The following is a 20187-nucleotide window of genomic DNA, read 5'->3' as shown; positions in this document are numbered from 1 at the left end:
GGTTTGAGGTCCCTCCACTGGCTGCCTATCAGCTTCCGGGCCCAGTACAAGGTGTTGGTTATCACCTTTAAAGCCCTAAATGGCTTGGGTCCAAGCTATCTTAGAGACCGCCTCCTCCCGTACAATCCTCCCCGTGCTCTCGCTCCTTGGGAGGAACTTACTACAGCCTCTAAAATCTAGGCTTGTGGCGACCTCCCAGAGGGCGTTCTCTGCTGTCGCCCCAAACTCTGGAACGACCTGCCGGATGAGATCCGTCAGATAACTTTTTAAAAAGCGGTCAAGACGGATCTCTTCCGGCAGCTTTTCCAGATTAACCATCCCGGCCAGGTTCCCTCATTCCTCCCGTGGCCCCATCTTAGTGATGGTTGAGGATCAATAGAGGGATATCGGGATTTTGTTTTAATTGTTGTTTTATGCATTGATATTGTGTTTTAATATGTTTACTGTTAATACTGTCTTAAGGGGGGAGGATAAAGTGTTTTTATTGTCATATTTTATATTTTACTGTTGTTAACCGCCCGGATTGGTTTGCCAGAGGGCGGTTATACAAATAATTATTTTATTATTATTATTATTATTATTATTATTATTATTAACTTGGCTTCTAGAGAGATTTCTTGCTTGATCTCCTCCATTTGCTGGTCTTTTTGGCTGTCTATGGAATCCTTAGCACTCTTCTCCAGGACCACATTTCAAATGAGTTGTTTTTCCTCTTATCCTCCTTAACTCTCCAGCTCTCACATCCATACATGACAATAGGGAATACAATGGCATGTACAATTCTAACTTTTGTGCTCAGTTGTATATTTTTGCATTTTAATAAATAAATATTAGAATAGTTATATTCCACACTATATTCAAAAGTCTCAGGGAAGTTTACATTATTGTGAAACTTTGTAATCCATTTACAAATATGGAAAGTGACTTGCACTCAACGTCTTTTACTGATCAAAAAAGGAATTTTTTTTAGAAAAAAGCACATAGTTTAAAATTTTTATCCTGCTATTCTTCTACTTAATTCTAGCTGTGAATTCTGTTACTTATGTCACTCTCTTTTATCTTATCTTATCTTATTGTATTTTATTTTATTGTATTCTCTGTATTTTTATTGCTGTAACCCACCCCGATTCCCTGTGATTGGGAGGGCTATAAATAAAGTATTATTATTATTATTATTATTATTATTATTATTATTATTATCATTATTATTACTTGAGAGCTGGAATGCAACCTAATAAAGATGGGGTGGGGTGGGGGGCAGAAGAGAAAACATAATTTCTCTTTCCGTAATTGAAATGACTTCCTATTGACAGTTAACTGGTGGTAGCTGGTGCCATTGGGGAAGTAAATTTGGTTCAAGTTTAATTACAAACTTTTAAAAGCTATACAGGGTGCTGAACTTATGGGGGTGGGTGAGTTAGAACCTTGGAGAGGTCCTTTAAATGTCACCCTACAACCTAGACTTGCCAACTCACTCCCATGGAAGCCACCAACCATTACTGAGTACAACCTGTTCCCAGGTTTTCTCTCCAGTATTTGAGATAAGCTGTTTGGTTTCAAGGGGGGGGGGGGGGGAACCCCTTCAAAACAACAGCATGTGTGGTGATTGAGACTTGACTACACAGGAATGGCACTGTGGATTCCTGTGGAAGGCATGGGGCTCCTGAGTTTCTCTTCTGACCACAGTAACTTGATAGGACATCTACCCCTTGTAAAACTAACTCAAGATTTTCTCTAATGGCTTTGATCCAGAGTAATGAGAGACATAGAGAAAGGGGGAAGAGCCTCGAGTTTCTCTGGAAATGCTGACATAGTACTAAGGGAACATATCCCAAGGTAGCCATGTTGACCACACTGCAAAGTACAATAACACCCCAAATCCACAAAAGAACAATATCTTTTTTATTGTACCAACCAAAATACACAAAGTTTGCAACATGTATTTGGTTGGTTCAACAAAGGTATTGCTGGTTTGTGGATTTTTGATGTTATTGTACATATATATCTAAGGGGTAACTGAGTTACTCACTAGAAGAGACAATAAAGCTTAGCAAGGTAGAAGACAGTGGGGAAAGAAGACCACATTGCAGATGGATAGACTTAGTCAAAGAAGCCACAGTCCTGAATTTGCAAGACCTGAGCAGGGTGATGGGAAGGCCACTCATTCACAAGGTCACCATAAGCTGAAGTTGACTCAGTGGCAGTTAACAACAACACAACAACTGAGTTGCTATCCATGCTTTGTTGCTATCCATGCTTTGTAACCTTATTGGGTTTAGTGGAGGGGAGGATCAATATTACAGCCTCCATTATATGACAGCTTGGAAAAATGTATTTTTGGACCACAATGATCAGAATCTGTCAACCATTACAGGGCATACCAGCTGGAGGATTCCAAGAACAGCAGCCCAGGTCTGCATTATACACAATAAATAAATCTGGTTTAAAAGTGTGACCCATTTTCTTGTATCATTTCAAACTTAGGCAGTCAAATTGCTATGGCTTCAATTTTCATTAGCCCTGGTCTTGTGAAAGTTCTGCAACCTTCCAACTGCTAGCTGCTATGGAGAATGACAGGGTTGCTATTTGCAAGGATGTGAGCTAGGTTGTTGGGTACATGACAGCAAGCTTTGAGAGTGCTCTGCTCAACATGTGGCTCTCAGAGGAATTGAAAGAGAATAGAGATCTAACAGCCACCCAATACGATATTTTAAGTTTCATTTTGTATCATGAGAAAAAACAGATATCACACAATGGCTCTATAGAATCCATACAAAAGAGGCAACAGTATGGGTGGCATAGTAAACTCCAAGCTACAGAACTCCATGGAAGAGAGCATGTTTGGGCATGGCAAAATCAGCCATATGACTATGAGGTCTTTATTAACTCTGAGTTGGGTTGTCCTATGGCCTACAAAGCAAGCGAGTCTACCAATGTATCAAACCAAGGCAGATACATAAAACATGCAGACAGGGACACATGACAGTTTAAATCTTAGAGGGAAAAATCTCTTATTGCATATTTCTAGTTAATGAACTGTTTTTAACATAAACATTCTTCCATACAATACAAGTTGTTCCAGGACCAGTATGAAGTACAGTAAGTATAGTAAGAAGAAGGGCCTTCCCTCCAGTCCATCTGCCTTGGTCCAAGCCTCAGAGGGAGAGAAGATCTGCTGGATTTATTACCTTTCCCTATTGCCATTCCCTTCTCCTTTTGTGTTTTGTCTTTTTAGACTGTAAGCCTGAGGGCAGGGGAATGTCTAATTAACAATTTGTAAGCTACCCTGAAAGCCTTTTGGCTGAAGATTGGGGTATAAATACTCTAAATAAATAAATATAGTGCATGGGGAATTAGAGTGGGATGCAGAAGATGTCATTTTATAGGTTGGCAAGGTGGGCAAAACTTACCTTGTCAGGTTGTTGTGAGAACAGAGAATACAAAAGGACAAAGACAAGTATGTGAAATAAATAGTTTGCTGAATGGTTTTGGAGATGTCACTACCAGCCTTGTTATTTAAAGTGCAGGTGGTCAATATGGCACTCAGCTAAATTACCATGTCCCTCTTCACCTCCAGGCTACCTTCTTGCTGGTGTTATTTTAAAAAAACCTTAAGTAAGTAAGGTAAAGTATAGGTGAATAATAATATGTTTTCCATAGTGTAGATTAAAACTAGGAGTGGAAATGTTCCTCCCATGAAAGGATGTATAAAACATACAATTAAAAAATTAAGAAAAATAATCAGCATTTCTGGATTTCCACCCAGGCCCAGATGTTCCTTATTAACATAGAAAGAAAGGATTTGTCTTGTTATTTAAAAACTTGTACAGTGACAGAATACTTTCATAATGATAGTGACTGGAAGGAAATGAATTTGCAGCATGGAAGACAGGAAAGGTTAGCATTAGTATTAAAACTGCACCTCTAACAAGATTTAAAGGAGTAAGTAACACTGGATACAGCATGGCTTCCATCTGAGTAAGCAGATATAAGGCTGGGCTGCTTATTAATTTAAATAAAAGCTTCTTTCTAGAAATGTCCTGTGTTTCAGAAGCTCAAAAGCAAAATTCTAAAGAACAGCCAAAAATTTATTTTAGCAAGGAGCTTGAGTAGAGTCATTGTTGTCATGTTAACATCCACAAAAGCAACGGATTGCTGGCGACCCCATACACACATAGTTCTAAGAGAGTATCTCCAAAAAGGTAGATTTGTAAAATGAGATAATTGATTGTAGCTGCCTGCTTAATGCTTCACTAATGGAATAAACTCTGGAAGAATAGAAAAGGAATTTGGTTTTTAATGTATAAAACAACTTAAGATTTAAAAAGGAATATAAAACAAGGGAAATGATTCTTTGGAATGTTGGTATTGTTTTATACAGCACTGAAACGGAAATATTCATTACAGGAATGTTAACAGACTGAATACACTGAAGTGCAGGTGCCTTTTGGTTTTGTTTGTTTCTGTCTGGAACAGTGAGAAACTGAGTTGGTTTTTCACTAGGGATTGACTGTTAAGCATATTTTTTTTAATGTTAAAGCCATTATGGCTTTGCAACCTTTTACATTTTAGTTGTCTACTGTAATCTAGCATATAATGATGAATGAATGGTTACACTTTATCTAATCAGGACAACCTGACTACATTGGTTAATAAATACGTAAGATAAAATTAATAACCACATAAAATCAGGCCCTCTTATTGTTGAATCTATATTATTATTATTTTTAATTATAATTTTGTTAATAAAGTGTGACACAAAAGGCCAGGTACTGTGCTGACACTGCATCAAGGGATGCATCTCATATGTCCTGTAGTGTTCAGACGCTTTGGAACAGAACATCACAGCACTAAAAAACAACACAGATATTCAGAAGTGTCCAGTGTGTGTGTGTGCGCGCGCGTGCTCTTTCAAGTCGCCTGTTAACTTATGACAATACTAAGAATTTCATAGTGTTCTCTTAGGCAAGGACTACTCAGAGGTGGGTTTGCCAGTTCCTTCCTTTGAAATATAGTTTACAGGACCTGGTATGCATTGGCAGTTTCCCATCCAAGTACTAACCAGGGTTGATCTTGCTCAGCTTCTAAGATCAGATGGAATCTGGTGCCTTTAGGATATTTAGGTCACAAAACACTTATGTTTATTATGTGCCTTCAAGTCATTTCTGTCTTATGGTGACCTTAAAGTGAACCTAACACAGAGTTTTCTTGGTGAGATTCGTTCAGAGGTTTGCCTTGCCCTCCTCTGAGGTTTAGACAGTGTGACATGCCCAAGGTTGCCCAGTAGGTTTCTGGGGTTGAGTGGGGATTTGAACTTTGGTCTTCCAGTGTCCAATACTAACCAACATTTATTCAGAGAAACCAAAGTCTACGTCTCAACCCAATTGTTAATCCCACTGAAACAATCAGAACTTATTAAATCAAAACTTTGTGTCAGGTCCACGATTTCAATGGGACTAATCTAGTTGGAACTAACAATTGGATTTAGGTCCTGAAGCCTAAAGCTGAGGTAGTTTGACTTGACGTATGTCTCAATGGCTTTTTCTTCTCTACAATGCTAGCCTATGCATATTTACTAAGAAGCAAGTTCCACGATTTTCAGTGGGTATTTTCTCAGGTATGGCTAGGATCGGACTATTAGTATGGCTGCTTGGGAGTTGTTTTTTAAATATATATTCAGAATTGTTTAAAGGCACCATGGTTATTCAATTGTATCTAAAATAACAGCTTGAATGAAGGTATTAGCTAGTAGAATTTTATTATTGTTAGAAAGGACTGTCCTTAAAATTAAGTGTCTCCACCTTTTCGCCTTCAGTTTTCCAGAGAACATTTCTTATTAGTCAAAAGTCACAGAGCATAAAGCAGGGATGAAGGGCTGGAAGCTAACTGATGGTGAACACAAGTGACAAATTTGATGCCATACCTGAGAGAGAGAGAGAGAGAGAGAGAAACGGAAGAGATCAGTCCTGTTTGACCATGGCTTTAAAGCAATTCCTATCTACAATAATGTCAGCAGAAAATAGGTTCCCAGACATCTCAGTTCTAGGAGGTGTCCAGATTCCAGGAAGGTACTGTACTAGAAACCAGTGTTATACTTTTATCAGAAAATGAGTGATCTACAGAGTACAACTGGAACATTTATTAACTGTGACCAGAACTTCATCTGTCTTCAAAGTATCATGAACATAAGACACACTCTCTTTCTGAAGCAAAATCTGAAGATTTACCCATCATCATTGTCATCCATATATGTTGTACCATAATACAAAGTACATCAGTCATAACCATCATTTTATTTCAATTTAGCTTTATCTGATGAAATTTCATACTGTGTGTTATCAATGCACCCACAGTCTCTATAACCAACTTTGAACTGGGACAATAATGCTTGTTTTTCAGTTAGAAAACTATAAGGATATCATTGGAAGAGATCCTAGAAATCACCTACTCAATCTTCAGCTGAATGTAGGATTGACAATGTAGGATCCAACTACAGCATCCCTGACAAATAGCCATCTTGACTTTGCTTAAGTACTTCTATTGAAGTTATCTCCCCAACCATCCTCTACATTTGTGGAATTCCAATGGAGAAATTTATAGAACTAAAAACACAGAAAATCAATACCTCTTAGAAGATACAGGGCAGAGGTTGACAAAATGTGGCCCTCCAGATGTTGTTAGACTCCAACTCCAAGTAGTCTTCACCACCTGATGGGAGTTACAGTCCAATATCATCTGGAGGGCTATAGTTTTCCTACCATGAGACAGAGATGTTTTCTCAAAATCTATCAGCCATATTCCATTTGTACAACAAGAAATGTGAGAATGACCAACGAATGACCTTTGAGCATGCGTCATCCATCACCAGTTTACTGGACCTTCCCTACCAGGATGCAGGTCAGGTCAGGACAGTGAACAGAGATAGGGCTGACTGGTGTCCTTTGGTTTTCAAATAAAGGAGAACAACTGAAATATGTCTGCCTTATGTCAGAGATTATCAAATGATGAATTAGAATTCTTAACCCTGTTGTCTCTGGAACCTATGAATGGTGACTGGCAGCCAGCACAATAAATCAAAGGAGGATTAAAGTAGGTAATTTGAGGGTCAGAGAATGACATTTACACATGATGACTCTCCCTTCTCCATAAGATACAAACATAGGATCCCTTTGGTAAACTATTTCAGACAAGGGAGTTAATACACATTTCCAAAAGACCAGCAATTTGAGGGAGAATGGTTTCAGCAGTCTTCCCAGTTCCTACCTTTTGGATGCTATTAGAAATTTGGAATGGGCAACATATATTCTGGGCCTAGCATTTAAGATCTTGAACTTTACATTGAAGAAAATTGTTTTTCCATGTTTCCAGTTGTTCCATGTGGCTGGCATGCCTGTGTGTGAGAGAGTGCATGTGCGTGCATCATGGACCATGTATATCATTCTGTGTGGTGAGTTTTTACCCATAAATGCCTGTCAGCATGGACTGGCATTTAATCATTCTGAAACAGCATCACAAGAAAGATCTGCAACAGAGTACTCATATTCCATCTGACTGCCCATCCCTCCTGGTTTTTCATTATTTTCCTTCTTCCAACCTTCAGTTTGTTTTCTATGGCCACTGGAAGGCTTAGTCTTCACTAGGCTGGGCACAAGTCTCATCCTTTATGGTTAGAGAATAGTCTTTGGGGCATGGAGGCACTTTTGCAAGTCCTGGGGTGTTCCCGAACTGCCGATTTCTCCTTCTTGTATGTGCATGATACTACTGGCTACAGAAGGATCCACACTCAAGGAAAGAGTTACAGTGCTCTTCAAAGTGATGATCCCTGGATCTATGCTGGCCTCTGAGCCTTCAGCTGCTGGTCTGCAGCAAGCTTTCAGAAAAGAAAGAAAGAAACAGATCTAGCCAATGGGAACCAATAGGATACTATCCCTGGCACATTCGGCGGGCAGGGGAGCAGTTCTCCAAAACAGATAGCCATTAAGCACCTGCAGGCTTAAATGCTATTCCAACTGTACTTACCTATGGAGGTTTTGATTTGGATCCTAAGATTCCATGCCATCTTTGGTTTTTTTTTGAAAATCCATCTCTACTTTTCGATGTAAACTTTACAAATATGATGACTGTATGTACTAAAATGGTCCAGCACCAGAAGATAAGTAAGAATGGCATTCCTGTTAATACAAGTGATATATCATTTCCTCTTTTACCTAGAACTATAATACATAATTCATTTCAGGTGTTCTCATTGGGTATCAAAGAAGCCACACAATTCTTGTTTAAACTGTGCCATTTGTAAGGAAATACTAGATGAAATCTTGATGTGACATTGGCATAAAAATAATTGCAGGTGGCTGTGCTTTCGTTGAAGCTACATGAAGCGCAACCCCCTACTACAGTCAATAATTATGAAGGTGTGCATATATATACACACAGAGTGTTCTCTCTGCCTGGGTGGGTTGGGAACTAACCAACCATTGTGCAGTGGGTAAACTCAGCTACACTGGTATATATTAATACACTGCAGCACTGCTATAGTGGTTTGAGCATTGGATTAAGTCTTTGGGAGACAGAGTCAAAAACAACAACAACATGCTAGGTAAAACTGAAATTAGTAGGAGAAGAGGAAGATCCCAATATAAATGAATTGATTCAATGATATCAGCTACAGGCCTGAATTTACAAGACCTGAGTGGAGTTGTTAATAACAAAGTCTCTGAGATGTCTCTCATTTGTAGGGTCACCATAAGTAGGGATGCCAGAACTATTTTTGAAGTGGGCTCCCCCTCAAGATTGGTAGGCATGTCATTAAGAATTTTGCTTAAGTGCATGTATGTTTTTACAAAACAGTAAAAATACAGAATGCAATGAATAAGAATAGTAATAATGCCACCAGTTAAAGCAGCTAACAATCATAAAAACAATGACAAAATAATAAATCAAACATTATAAAATTGTTTAAACCATAAAAGTAAAAAAAGGTAATATCAAGAAATGTGGAAAATATAGATGACTCTGTTAAGCAAACAAATGATGGCTGTACACAGATTAGAACACTTCTGACTGGTAGGTCCTCAGGGAGCTCAAGTAAGTATACAGGCGTCTTGATGGTCTTTATCCTTGCTGCCAGATCATTTCAGGAGGGGCTCAGCCTCCACAGCCTAGGCTTAAGCCTCCTCTTCCCCTGTTGTGTACTCCATGGCCATAAGTCAAAGCCAACTTGATAACAAACAACAATTAGCGACTAATCTAAAAGCAATACACAAGATGAAGGTTACAGCTACCAAACCCATATTTTCTAAAGATGTTATGCTAGTTTAATTCTCAGATCTATATAAATACCTTTAGCTATGACACAATGGACCACTTCCCTTTTCCAGTTACTTATGGTCTAAGCCACTGGAAGCTGCTGGCTTACTTCTATAATATTCCTTGAGTCAATTTCTTTCCTGTAAATACAGAGAATCAACACTGACATGACATAAAAGGTACAAAGAGATGCCTTGTATCAGGTCAGATTATTGTTCTGTCTAGCTCTGTACAGTATTGCCTATTTTGACCACAAGTGGCTCACCAGTGTTTCAGACAAAAATCTTTCCCAACCCTGTCTAGAAGTGACAGGAGTTGAATATTAGGCTTTCTGCAGGCAAAACATGTCTGTTAGCAAAATATGTCCCTTTTCCTCTACTTGTGTATTGGGGCTTCTCTATAAGGCATCTGTTAAAGACAGACTACTGTTAAGTTCAGAGGGCTGTGATCCAGCACCAATTCTAAATGAGAAAATTGTCTGTTGCAGAAAGCAATAGTTTTTCACCTGGAAGGAGTGGAATGCAGATGGTTAATCTTAATTTCTGGTTGAAGATTTTCTTTCTACCTCTCTGCCCTGTACAACAATAACCTACCTGTTATAGTAAGGAGTCTATTTAACAAAAGATTCAGAGAGTCTTTGCAAGACTCTTGGCAAATATGTTATGAGGAAGCCAACACATTTCCTGCAGAAGCCACAGACACCTAAACTAGTTAGCTCAGGGGTAGGCAACCTGCGGCTCGTGGGCCGGATGCGGCCCGGCGAGGCCTTGGGACCGGCCCCAGCCCGGTCCTGCCGCCGATTGCCGCAGGGGCCTTTGGGGGGCAATTGTCTATAGAAGCTTCAGAAACATGCATTTATATTAACATTTTTTTTAAAATCAGCAAATTTTTTCGCATGTCTTCCATTTTTTTAAAAAAAGTGTCTTCCATTTGAAAATTTTGTCCTACATTTGTCCTGGTTTATTTATATATTTATTTATTTTTTATTTAAAAAAATTAATTATTTATTTTTTGGCTTCGGCCCCCCAGTTGTCTGAGGGACAGCAACCCGGCCCCCAGCTCTAAAAGATTGCCTACCCCTGAGTTAGCTTCTAAATCAATATGATGTTGAATAGACATGGCATTCTGAGCTACCTGGCAGCAAAAAGTTAAGGATCACTGCGGAAACACTGAGCAATCAATCAGATGCAACAACTGGGAGGGATTCCTTTGTTATGACAAAGGTTCTTTGTCTTAATATTGTATACTGAATACTGAAACAATCATAAGATCTGCTGGAGTTAAGCAGGACAAGCAGACAGAGCAGAGGCAGAGTGGAAAATGTATACAGGGCTTGGAAAAGTTATGGTTTTGGAGTACAATTCCCAGAATCCTTCAGACTGAGAGCTGTAATGTTGAAGAGCTACTTTAAAAAAAAAGAGTGAATGTCAGGGATAATAGGGATTGTTATCCAACATCTGAAGAACTATAGGTTTTGCACTTTTGCAATACAGCCCAAGGATAATATAGCTATATTGCCTTCACAGGAAGGGCCTTGGGCAGTTTTTGTGGGGAAACAAAACAGCAGGAAGCAAGCCCTTACAACCAGCATCATTTGTAGCATCAAGACAGAGGCAGCTAACTCATCTGGGATTGAGGAAAGCTTTTCTCTCTTTGTTCTCATAGGGAGCGCTCAACTAAGCCATCTCTTTAAAAAAAAAAAGCTTGTGGGTAGCTGCAGAATACCTTGTATGCCTGCCTCTTGCAATGTGGTGATGACTTATGGGGCTTGCTCTGGAGAGGAGAGGCACATCTCTTCTGTCCAAGATGAGCCAGCTACAGGCAAAGGTCTGAGATGGCAGCCAGCCTTGGAAAACTATTGGAGTTTGACATTAAGTAACAGAAAGCTAGCAAAATTCAGAGAGAAAGGCATGCTAGCATTCCATGTGCAAACATTCTCTCTGTATGTGTGTCTGTCTGTGTGTGAGTGAGTGAGTGAGAGAGAATGAGAGAAAGAGAGAGAGAGATATATTGCATTTTAAAGTAGTGCAGAAGTTTGGGCTTTTTATGAATATTTTGAATTTATTTGTGGTATGGCTGAATTGAGAATTAAATAAAAAGCTCGTGGTAGCAATACATGAAAAAGTTCAAAATAAGGGAGAGAAGAAGAAATGGAAGAAACTGTCTATAGCTATTTGCAGGTATAGAAAGTTTCTTTCAGCTATGTTGAATCCCTTGCCCTCTTTCCAAAACAGACCCTCCCAAGAATAATTAAAAAAAAAAAACCTCAAAATAACTTTAGTGTAATTTAATGATACAAATAATACTATAGAATCAAGGCCTTAAAAAGCATTTTTGTTGAAACAGAAAGAATCGTCATTGTAGTGCAGGGAACCATTCCCCTGCACAATCCAGTCATTTACATTATCCTAAACTGAGATGGAAGCCAAGTATCAGACACAACAGTCAGATGCCAATTCATAATCCATTTTACTTAACATGCTCAGAACAACAGAGCTCATACTCATTTCTATTTGGGTTTATCAATTCCCCCTTCTTCCCTGGCCAAGGGTGTCAGAAGATTGTTCAATATAACTTTTTGAATGGCATGGGCCATGAATCATGCCTCCCACACCTCAACTGGGACTTTTAGAAGCATCCAATTCTTCCTATAGCCTGCTGTTTCTTTAATCACATGGAGGTGTTTTCACAGAATTAATCTCTGAAAAGGAAATTTGATAGATGCTCATGAAATCTGGTCCCCTGATGCTTAGAATGTCCAGTCTCTTCCTTCAAATCCGAGCTCACAAACCACCAATCCATGAAGTCTTTGGCTTAAGCCTTGTGGCTCTCATCTGTGGATGAAATGTAGCCTTGAATCTGTTAACATTTTTTTTTTCTTTGCTGCCTTAACCCCCAGGACCAGCCCTACCTACAGGCAATATGGGATAAGTGCATAAAGTGGCAGACATTTCAGAGAGGCAGCAGTCACTCCACAGCACTTCTTCCTGAGCTCTCTGATTATTTTCCTCTCTTAGGCTGCATCTACACAGCAGAGTTAATGCAGTTTGATACCACTTTAACTGTTATGGCCCAATGCTGTGCAACTGTGGGATTTGTAGTTTTTTTGAAATTTATAGCATTCTTTTTGTGTGCTCTGATGCCACATCAAACTACAAACCCCAGGACTCCATAGGATGGAGTCATGACAGTTAAAGCCATGTGAAACTGCATCAATTCTGCAGCTGGCAGCCACTATGGAGAATAGCAAGCCACAGATCCTGTTCCCAACTACCTAAGCTAGGGACCCTTTCACACTATACGGTTAGAACACTATGATTTCACTTTAACTCCCAGAGTTCTATCCTACCAAATCCTGCGACCTGTAGTTTAGAGAGGGGTATTTTAAATTCTCAGCTGGAGCACTCCAGTGCCTCCCCAGATTAAGAATCCCAGGATTCCATAGGATACAGCCTGGGAATTAAATTATAATGCTTTAATTATGTTGTGTAAAGGGGCCCTTAGTTTGCTGTCTCTAGGTGCAATGTTGGAGAACACTGTCTATTACCAGTACTAAAGTTTCAAAAATAGAATAGACAGAGGGTGTCATCTCATCCCTTGCCTCAGGCAGCAGAATGTCTGGGCCCAGCCCTGATTATTCCCTCTCTTGTGCCCCCACCCCTGCAGCCCATAGCCTAATTTTAGATGCAAACACTTCAAGCAGTAAACCTTCTTTTCCTTATGTTCTTCAGTAAGTGCAGAAGCTATCTAAATCTGAGAGGGGAAAGTCCAGCCCGCTGGATGTATAGATCTCTTAAAGTCTCCCCTCCACCCTACAGGCTTACCTGGATCGCCCAGTTATCCTTCTATCTTTTCAAACTCCTCATACACAATTAATGAACAGTTGCAGGAACAGTGGATTAGTTTAAAATACCTGCAGCCACACATATCTCTCAATCCCATGAACTGCAGCCTTCACTCCAGAAATTTCAACTGAAAGACTGTAGTGGCTGTAATTTGTGGTCACTTCCCATCCAAAATTGGAACAATGGCAATGGGGACTTGGTGGTCTCCCATCCAAGTACTAACCAGGCTGACCCTGCAAAGCTTTCAAGATCATATGGGAACTGGTGCCTTTAGGGTATTTAGTCCCTACCTGAGACAAAATACTCTTGGTTCAGTTCAACTATGAACTCAATGGGTATCTTTTTTTTGTCAAACAAACCAAAAAGAAAAGGAGGTAAACCTCAAAGAGATGTTGAAGGGGTGAAAGCCCATGAATTGCCCAAAGTGTTCCAAGAAAATTTTCTCTGAGGTGACAGTTTCAAGTTCTTGTACTTTACAAGCATTTTCTTGCCACAAAATAATTTGCATTCATTGCCTCTGACCAAGATATTATCTGAACATCTTGGGCAACTCCATAAATTCTTGGCACCTGTTTGAGTTTTCACTCTTCACTCATTTGTAATTTGGAACTGCCTACTTTACTGAAGTTTTTGTCTCTTAGTCTCAGTCTTCCCTTCCCATCCATCAAATATATGGAATAAGTAGTATTAGCCTACCCTACAAGTCGCTGAAAAGATAACAGAGCTAATGTATGCTGTTCTGTCTACTAAGCAGAAAGTGGTTGAATTTGGAATGTCCAGAAGATTCTTGTGTTCAGCAAAACAATGGGTCTAGACCCACCCACATTCTCATCTGGTTATCCTCCACTTTTCCATCTCAGGGCCCCAACAGGTTTGTCAGAAAATTCCACTTTCATTGACACAGCCACACAGAATAAGAAAAGAACAGCAGTAGGTCAGGATCTACTTGGAAATATCCAGATGAAGTACAATACATCAGCAAGAATTACTGATATCCAATGGTTGTCACAATGGAGAACAAAACATAGCCTTTCCCCAGCTTTGACATCAAACTGCTAAGCTCAAGAAAGCTTCAGCAATAAGACAATCAGATTTGTATGTAAAAAGATCTGTGTGCTAGATCAAATTCTGTTACAAAAAAACCAACAACAAAAACATTCAGTATATTGCTTAGGAGCAACTTGTTGTGCAGTTCGATGGGCATCTCATTGAGATACTATTTTGCACCTTTCTCAAGCTGGGCAGAGCTTGGGAAAGTCCTTTTTTTCACTACAAATCCCAGGCTACCATCCTGGCTAGGAGATTCTAGGAATAATAGACCAAACCAGCTTTCCCAAGCTCTGTCTTGGGGTTTTAGTGAAATGCAAACTGGGTCCAATACAAAGCCTCAGATTCCTTTCTATGAAGATTTTTTATGTCAATCTAGTGCCTCTTCCTCCTTATCCTGAGTCTAACTGGAGAAACAGTCTTTTGATGTCAGTTTGCAGCTTCATATCTACAGTAAACAATGTATTAAACAAAGTTTGAAAAAAGAATTCCACACTAGCTAATCCTACAACACAGGTGTACAACAGGCAACATAAAGAGCAGTTGCCTCCAGAATCTGTTCCTGAGGGCGCATGAACAACAAAACAGAGAGAAAAGGGGGAGAGCAGGCAAGACTGCCTTACCAGCTGCCCCCAATACTTTAGGGAAAGCATAGATCTTTAAGTCTTGTGACCAAAATATAATTTATAAGAAAACTAAAGGCTTGTGAAAGAAAAAGTCATCTCAGAATGCATTTTGGAAGAAGCCTTCAAATGGTCTCTAGGTTTTAAAAATGTTGTATTTATTTATGGAATGCTTAACTGAAGTTGTTTCATTTTACCAATAACAACAACAACAACAACAACAACAACAACAACAACTGCTGAAGCATGTTGAAGAGCAATTCTTTCTTATCAGGCAGGAACCTATCCCTATCCTTTCCACTGTATTTTTACATGTGGTACCAAATTTTCTGTTAAAAAAAGGTAAAGCCCATGAACATATCTATTTTATTGATCTGTTCAAGTATACCTGTAAATCTAAAGTCTGTTTTCCATTGCAGAACACAAGACTGCCAACTTCAGTAAAACTGGTTAATTGGCTATGATTTGGGGGGGACTTGCTCCTGCCCACTTAAAGTCCCACTGTAATGGAATTTATTTGCACTGGTCTGAAACACCCCATCCTTTGCTAAACTTTTCCCTTAAAGGTCAGGCCTCAGCAGCCAGACACTGATCAGTCTGCAAACTTTCATAGTTTCATGTACAAAATTAATAAATCGCTGATTAGAGTATGATGAGTAAAAAGGAAAACAACACACTGCTATGTACATTCTAGTGCCATATAATAAAACCCTCAAGAGTGAGATTGTTTATGCTGATACAGTATTACTAAAAATATTTTATAAAAATAGAAAATGATCACCAGACAGATTACACCGAAGACAAGACTGAACACTCTCTGTCTTGTGTTTACCAGTCCCCCAGGCAAAGGTGCCAAGTCTTGCTTGATTTGAGTCAGGGGTTTGTCTTAATGAAGTCTTCCCAAGCTTGATGCCCTCCAGCTGTGTTGGCGTACAACACCCACCATTTCTAGTTGCCATGGCCATAGTCCTTGTTGGCTGGGAAAAATGGATGTTTTAGAACAATGCATCTGGGAAACACCAGGTTCAGGTGGACAACAAGATGATCCTTTTATACAGCAGCAGACCAATTAGCTGAACCCCGGAAGGAATTGAACACAGAAATCTCTCTTTGTAGAAGGGAGTAGGAAAAGAGGAAGACCACATTAGAGATGGATAGTCAAAATCATTTAAGCTACTGCTCTCAGCCTCCAAGACCTGAGCAGGGCTGTTGATGACAGGGTGACTTGGAGGGCACTCATTCATAGGTTCATATAATCATAGACTTATAGTTGGAAGAGACCCCAGGGACCATCCAGTTCAAGCACCTGCCATGCAGAAAGTCACAATCCAAGCCATATGTTAAAATCAAATTGATGGCAGTTAATAACAGACATTACTACTCAACAAGACAAGGTCAGGAACGGAGAGGCTGGGTGGCCACTACAGTATGCATGACCACAGCTGCCTCCACACTGCAAAAATAATCAAGTCTGACACCATTTTAACTGCAACGGCTCAATGCTATGGAATTCTGGGACTTTTAGTTTGGTGAGACATTTAGCCTTCTCTTTCAGAGAAGTCTGGTGTGCTGCCAAACTACAAATCCCAGGATTCCTTAGCATGGAGCCATGGCATTTAAAGCGTTGTCAAATTGCATTAATTCTGTAGTGCGGATTCAGACTAAATCTCTCTATCCCAGGGCTGGGAAGCAATCCTCCAGCTGATCTTGGACTGCAAGAGCCAGCATAGTCCATGGTGAGAAATGTGGGGAGTCCAATGTCTGGAGAACTATAAGATTCCCACCCTTGCTGTACTCACTTATGTACCTCATATGTCCAGGAAAAATCTGAGCAGGCCTAACTACTGTCTTGTTAAGGTGGTGCACTGCTATGATTTTGTACTGGAGGTAAAGGGTTGGAGGGTTATCCTATGTTTAAATTGCAAAACCCATGAAAAACAAACACCTTTCAATAGGAAAGCAGGTAATCATTGCTCTCACTCATGCGTACTAATTAAACACAGAGGAATTTGTGGAAAGATGTACCCAGTGGATGAGATGTACCAACTCACTGTGAACGATAAAGAGGAGAGGAAGGAACCTGATTCACCAAACTGAGGAATCAACTAAGATGTAAGCTCTCATAAATTTCCATCCGAAGTAAGCTGTAATGTGATTTCCCTCCTCCCTCCACCAAATTTACTGATCCACACAAAGAGAAAAGTGCCTGCAGATTTAGGGGACCTGATGCTTTGCCAAAGTACAAAACAAAATCTTATGAAAATTAAAGCCAAGGGGAGATGGAACTCCAAAAGAGCCCAATGACAAATGAGCAAGCCCAGGGGCTACGAAACACTGACATTGTTGGGTTAGCGGAGGAAGAACAGTTGTGGGTGGACATGGAAGAAATTATTCTAACAAGGCTGGCACCTTGAGGAGAATCACTGTTCACTCTTCAACACTTAGCTGCAAGTTGCCCTTGGGTTCTTAATCATCTCAGACAACTAGAGTTCTGGCAGTAGAAGTAAACATGACCACAGGGGGTTGAACAGATGGGTCAAGACAAGATACTTTTTCCTATCACCACTCCTAAACATAGATCAGCAACTGTGGAAACCAGGCCACTGCTCATTTTGCCATGCAGGATGTATTAGGAAGATGCAGCAATGTAGTGTACACATGGCAAAAGAGGTTCTTCCCCCCTTGGCACCATTTCAGATAATGCCCATCATCCTTGACCACTGTTTATGCTGGCTGGGAATAGTGGGAATTGTAATCCAAAGCATTGGGTTGAAGAAAGTTGATACAGGTTACTCAGATGCACACTTTAGAACCAGCTAGGGAACCATCCCCAGACACATAAAAATGACGATGTCAGGAAGGCCATGTCAAACCTCTTCTGAACAAATCTTGCCAAGAAAACCCCATGATAGGTTTGCCTTAGGGTCGCCATAAGTCATAAAATGACTTGAAGGTAAACAATACAACACAGAGACTGGAAGGACAGCCAGTGTGTTCTTTTTATCCCCACTTGGTCTTGGAAACCCACTGGGCAAGTCACACTCTCTCAGCCTCAGAAGGCAAAGACAAACCTGCCCTGAACAAATCTTGCCAAGAAAACCCTTAAGGTCAGCATAAGATGGAAATCACTTGAAGGCACACAACAACAACAACAACAACAAACAGATAGGTACCACAGATTTCCATTTCCATTGGGTTAGAATTACAGTACGTAAATCCCTGGAGAACGATGTTTTTCTGGCACAAATACAATTCTAATGAGTTTATCTTGTTGTTGTCAAAACAAAGCTGTTCAATACCGATTTGGACAAATTAGATACTACAAAGTTACACCCAACTGACACATTGTAACTGTGGGGTAGCAATCCAGTGTACACTGATTTAGGAGCAGTCCCATTGAACTCACTATAACTTATTCTTAAGTATGCAAAGGATCTTGAGGCACCTTTGAGACTAATGGAAAGAAAAAGGTTGGTAGTGTGAACTTTTGTAGACTTGAGTCAAATGCATCTGAGGAAGTAGGCACAACTCTACCAAAGCTCATGACATCAACTTCTTTCTTCCATAGTTTTTTGTGGGTTTTTCAGACTATGTGGCCATGTTCTAGAAGAGTTTATTCCTGACGTTCAGTTGATCTCAAAGGCACCACAAGCTCCTTTTGCCTACTGACTTTCTAGACTAACACGGCTATGTCTTTGAATGAATGTATTTCTAAGTAAACATGACACAGGATTGCAGGGCCAAGATGCAGCCTAAAAAAACTCTAATAGTTATTACAGACAACTAAAACAAACAAAAGAGCATCACTTCCAGTCTGTAATGCAGCAGGTTAAAGTGACCTACATTCAACCATTTAAAAACAACAACAACAACAACAACAACAACAGAGAAGAGAGATTTTGCAGCACCTTTGAGGCTAACTTCAGTCTTTTTCCTCAGATGCATTGAAATCCATCTGTAGTCTACGAAAGCTCATGCTTCCAACTTCTTTCTTTCAGTTAGTCTCAAAGGTGCTACTAGATCTCTCGATGTACTGATTCTACAGACTAACACGGCTATATCTTTGAACAAGAGGGAAAGGCAGGGAGATGGGGAAGGAGGTGAGACAGGCAGTATGGCCTAGTGGTTTGAATGTTGGACTATGATTCCAGAGTCCAGGGTTCGATTCCCAGCTGAGCCATTTGGGAAATGAAATGAAGGATAGTAAAATGTAAACTCCATTAGCAGCAATAAAGTAACTTCTTTCGAGAGCCAGGTTGCCTCTGTCCTTAGGCAGAGAACACTGACTTTGTCCAGAAGTGTGTGTACTGCTATATGCTATATCTGGAAAATTCACTGGATTTCCCTAGCACTGAACCAGGGCAGTTAAAGCGGTCTCAAACCGGGTTATCTCTCCAGTGTGGATGCAACCCAAGTCACACTCTCTCAGCCCCCAACAAGTCCGGAACGAGGAGTACTTACCGGAAAGACCTGCCTGCAACAGATGGGCTCTAAAGGGTAGATTTGGGGTGGTTTTTTTTTTGTCCAGGATCTTTGCTCTGGGGCTGGGTTCAGTCCTTGGATCTGCCCCCAGAAGAAAGAAAGGGACCAAAGGGGGGAAAGGAAGGAGGACAGAGCCAACCCTCCAAACAGGTGGCCAGCCCTCTGGAGCCTCCTCGCCTTGGCAGCCCCAGTGCCAGCCTGGCTTTGTCGCTTTCTCGCTGGGGACCCCCACGTGCAGAGGCCCCGCCCCCATTCACCATCGCCGCCATGCCATTGGAGGAGAGGGACAGAGCCCTTGCCCTGATTGGACGCACGGCCCGTCACTCCCCGAAGAGGCATTCTAGGTCCAGCGAGTGGCTTGGCTTTGGCTCAGTGCAAGGGATGGGTTCGCAGCCAGGTGCGTCTTGCTGCACTGCACAAATAATCAAATTTGACACCGCTTTAACTGCCCTGGCTCCATTCGTTGGAATTCTTGTGGCCCCTCATTCATGGGTTCATAGGACTCATAGTTGGAAGGGACTCCAAGGGCTTGATCCAGTCCAAGCCCCAGCCATGCAGGAAGTCACAGTCAAAGCCATAACTCAACATCAATTTGATGACCGTTAATTTAATTGAATTGTATTTTATTGTGGATGGGAGGGTTAGGGAGGGTTTGGAATATAATTAAATATTATTATATTACTGTATTTTATGGATATTTTTAGTGTAAGTTGCTTCGAGCGTTTGGAGAAGTGGGATATAAATAATAATAATAATAATAATAATAATAAAATATTATTATAGTTTTTTGTGGGATATTCGGCTATGTGGCCATGTTCTAGAAGAGTTTCTTCCTGATGTTTTGCCACCATCTGTGGCTGGCAAATTCTCTCTCTGAAGAGAGA

The 20187-nt window shown here is 40.4% G+C and overlaps 1 protein-coding gene across 2 annotated transcripts in view; it reads right to left on the bottom strand.

Annotated features, from left to right (window-relative positions):
* Positions 1-19491, bottom strand: part of FRMD1 (FERM domain containing 1) — an 86067-nt gene extending 66576 nt beyond the window's left edge. For both annotated transcript variants that reach the window (XM_042470098.1, XM_042470106.1), the window contains exon 1: positions 19283-19491. The gene's annotated coding sequence lies outside the window, so the exon portion shown is untranslated. The remainder of the gene's footprint in view (positions 1-19282) is intronic.
* Between the last annotated feature and the right edge of the window lie 696 nt (positions 19492-20187).

Source organism: Sceloporus undulatus, chromosome 1, assembly GCF_019175285.1.
Source record: "Sceloporus undulatus isolate JIND9_A2432 ecotype Alabama chromosome 1, SceUnd_v1.1, whole genome shotgun sequence".
Taxonomy (NCBI): domain Eukaryota; kingdom Metazoa; phylum Chordata; class Lepidosauria; order Squamata; family Phrynosomatidae; genus Sceloporus; species Sceloporus undulatus.
Note: the sequence above shows the minus strand (reverse complement) of the source record. Positions and strands in the feature narration are given on the sequence as shown.